Source organism: Lotus japonicus, chromosome 1 (genome assembly GCF_012489685.1).
Source record: "Lotus japonicus ecotype B-129 chromosome 1, LjGifu_v1.2".
In the NCBI taxonomy this organism is placed as follows: Eukaryota; Viridiplantae; Streptophyta; class Magnoliopsida; order Fabales; family Fabaceae; genus Lotus; species Lotus japonicus.
The window spans coordinates 99,402,044-99,405,794 of record NC_080041.1 but is presented as its reverse complement, the minus strand read 5'-3'; the positions used below and the strand labels follow the sequence as shown (position 1 = coordinate 99,405,794).

Here is a 3,751-nt window from a genome sequence, read left to right as displayed (position 1 = left end):
ATATTCTTATTTTTTGTTCCATAATTGGATTTGGGTGAATTCTTTTGTAAAACGTTTCCCACAGCTCTTAACCTTGTAGTCGTGCGATCGAGCCCCATAGTGGGTGCTAAAATGTTTTCAACGTGTTTTGGGATTCTCAGATCTAAGGTTTGCGCAACCATTTCTTAGCTGAAGAGACAGAACTTGCTCAATAAACACTGGGTCTAGCATTTTTGGGCCGGGCTGAACCATAATCCTACATCTATCACATCATGGGCCTTATAATTATTACATAGGCCTTAAATCTGGTATGGCCCAGACACCAGTGACGGATCCAGAAAGTTTGTATTGTTGGGGCAAGATATGCATAGGACTGTCTAAATAACATAAGATTTTCCTTGAGTGAAATAATTCTAGATGACCAAATAATATTTTAACAGGATTGATCCTTGGATCTCTCTTTCCTAGCCTGTATGTCAACCAGCTCTTACCGCTTGAGCTATCTTTCACGGACGGTATTTTTGATATTTTAATCATTTACTTAAAAAAATAGTTTAATACATATATCCAATTATGAAGTTTTTTATTCTAAAAAAATTAACTTCTCACTCTTAATTATAAGTAAATAATATAAAAGATCGAGCAATCCGTATATTAGATATTAATTTAACAAATTGTCTCCTACTTCATCTCACAATCTATTCTTGTCAATAATTACACTGAAAAATAAAATATAATTTATTTTAACATATAAGCACATATATATACATTTTTTTATAAGCACATATATATACATAAAGCTGGGAGAAATTTTAACTTAAATAAAATATTGTTGAATAGTGAAGATAATTGATGTGGCGCATATATATCATGAAAGAGAAACCAGGTGGGGGCAATTTATACATAATCATATCAGAAGAAAAATTATGTGATGGGGGCATTGGTATACAATATATACATGATCAGAAGAAAAATTACGTGGGGTCAAATGCCCCTATAGTGTCTAACGTAGATCCGTCTCTGCCAGACACTAACTCTTCTCGCCCCAAAACCTGTGAAGTCTCGTCCCGAACCCTATAAACTCCCTTGACTATGACACCAACTTAGGGTCCACAAGTATTATACACTTAAGGCTTCTCAACTTTGAAAATTTTCAAGAGATTCTTCTCTTATGGATTCTATTGAGAATTATCAAGCAAAGCTTGGTGGCTTCTCCTCCTAGACTTATGACTCTTAGAGTTTGGAACCATAATCACCTCTACCTTTCACTTTGATGTTTCTTCCCTTTTTGTTTTGAAAAAGAGAAGTAAATATCAACCTCTCTCAACATGGGTAAAGCAACATGGCCAACAAATTAAAAAGGCAACCAAAAACATGCAACCAACAACAAAAACCCTTCCAAAAACCTCTAAAACCCCACAAACACCCAACCAACACCCATCCAAAGAATCCTATAGAGCAAACCAAAACCCAACATCAAGCCACCCGCCGTCAAAAGTTGATAAACATAAAAATAGAAAGAAAAAAAAAACTAAGAGAACCAATTGAAGCTTTAGAACCAACACGAAGCAAGGGGGAGCGAAAACCCAAGACCAAAGATCCAAAAGCATGAAAAGGTAAGGAGGAGCATCAAAGAACCCAAATCCACCACACTCGAGGTCAAACCCAAAAGGAACCACCCGATCCGTGTTGGGAGACCAAGTCCCACCCAAAGATGTTGCACCCAGTCAAGATTTGTGCAATGAGGGTGGAAACGGGACTAGTAGACTACCATATGACCATCAATAGGAAGGAACCTACTGAACAGAATTCCACCAACCGTCGTTGATCTAATGAGAAACCCTTTGAATCCTCAATCCTCGATCGCTCAAGGGAAGAGGTAAATCTTCGCAGCCGCCAGAACGCACACTGCCCAAGGAGCGACACTTCAAGAAGACCAGCGAACATGGCGAGGAAGGATTAGAGGAAAGATAAAATGAAGATGGAGATATTTGTTTGGAAGGGTGAATTGAAGCTTGGATGCTTGTTTGGAAGGGGGAATTGAATCTTGATATGCTTGATGAAAGTGCAGTGACCGAATTCATGAGGTATATTCCTAAACTTTATTTCTCTTCATTTTCTTGCTTTTGGTTGATCTATGCTAGATCCTTGTAAATCTACGCCTAAACGTGATTTTAATTGGTCCATTTGTCTTGCTCCATGTCCTATTTCAACTCCAGCTTCTTGCCAAGATTCAAAATTTGTTGAGTTTTAAATTAAATTCTTCTGTATCCTCTTATTCTAGAGACTGATCAGAGATCTAGCTATGAGAATTTAATCAATTGTATTTTCTTGAATATAACTTATTTTGATCCCAAACTTCAATTCATCATACTCAAAAGATGAAACATTTTGTTATTTTTTTTAAAAGAAAATATTAAGTTAAGAAAAAAAATGATTAAATAAGTTTTTGTCATCTAAAAGAGTGAGTCATTGATTTTTATCACTTTTTATTTTTTTTATTAATTTTGATCCCTAAAATAGAAAATAGTAATTCATTATAATCTCTCATTCAATTTTTATGACGGTTAAACTGCCATTAAGACATTTTGTAGCAGTCAGTGATATGTCGATCCAAGATTGTATACCTGCATGGTATTGAATTATATAACTTGAAAAGGCACATTCATTACAATGGAACATTCATTTTTGGAGAGGGGAGCAAATGTACATTTTTTTCTTTCAACATCTACTTCTGCTATCTCATAACTATTCCTGCCATATATCTTTGAATCCTTTCATCAAGCTTTTTGATTTCTTGTGTGGTCTTTGTATACATTATTGGATGACAAAGCTGACAATGTGAGGAATCAACAACTCACCGACCAAGACATCATTTAATCGGTGCTACGCAAATCATCAATGATGTGGTTATTATTAAATATTGTAATAATTAGCTCTAGTTCTGCTTAAAGCATAAGCATGCTTAGCTTGCGTTTCATCCCTATACAAGGCTGTGAGTTGTTTTTCTCTTTTTATATATTTTTTTCTTGGGTCTCCCTAATAAATGGCCCAAGAGCGGAGGTTCTCATCAAAATTTGGTAAAATAACACTATTGAGATGTCAAGGTAGCTGCTAGCCCATTAATATTGTAGATTAATTTTAGAAGTAATCAAGAACATGCGTAACCTCTAGAAAGAGTTCAATTAATTGATGATATATACAAAATCAGAATACGCAGAATATTATATACCTCCAATTAATCGCATGTTATTTTTCCTTTGTAGTGTACAAGAAGTACAATCAATGAGGGTTGTCTCCATGTGGAACATGAAGATGAATACAAAAGCTAAGATGACCTACGACCTAAAAGTTAAGCTGGTACGTAGCTTATGTTATTTTGTCTTAAGGAGGAATAAAAACGAAAAGGAAATAAGATTGAGGGGTTCATTACTTTAATTCTACACCACTTGGTATTGTATTAAAAAATAAGCTTAGATCTGATAGATAGACATGAGCCACACCTTCAAAATAATTAATTAATAAAAAAATATATGATTCTAGGAGCAGAAAATTCCATAAGCTAGTTACATGCTTCCAACATGCTTGACGGGGTGAAGCACGCAAAACAGCTGAAGAAGGCCATTAGAAAAAAGAAGAATGAGATGATGATGATGATAACATAGACCGGCCAATTACAACATGGGGACCTCGAAGCTTCAATCATTCAATATAGTATATGATATGAACCAATGGGACCATATATATATAGAATCGCGTGAGGGATCATGGT

The 3,751-nt window shown here is 35.2% G+C and overlaps 1 long non-coding RNA gene across 1 annotated transcript; it reads left to right on the top strand.

Moving 5' to 3' along the window:
* The first annotated feature begins 857 nt into the window (after window positions 1-857).
* LOC130728301 (uncharacterized) lies at window positions 858-3,411 on the top strand. The gene is made up of 2 exons (XR_009015638.1): window positions 858-2,066; window positions 3,246-3,411. It is a non-coding gene; the product is annotated as an uncharacterized LOC130728301 (long non-coding RNA).
* Window positions 3,412-3,751: the final 340 nt, after the last annotated feature.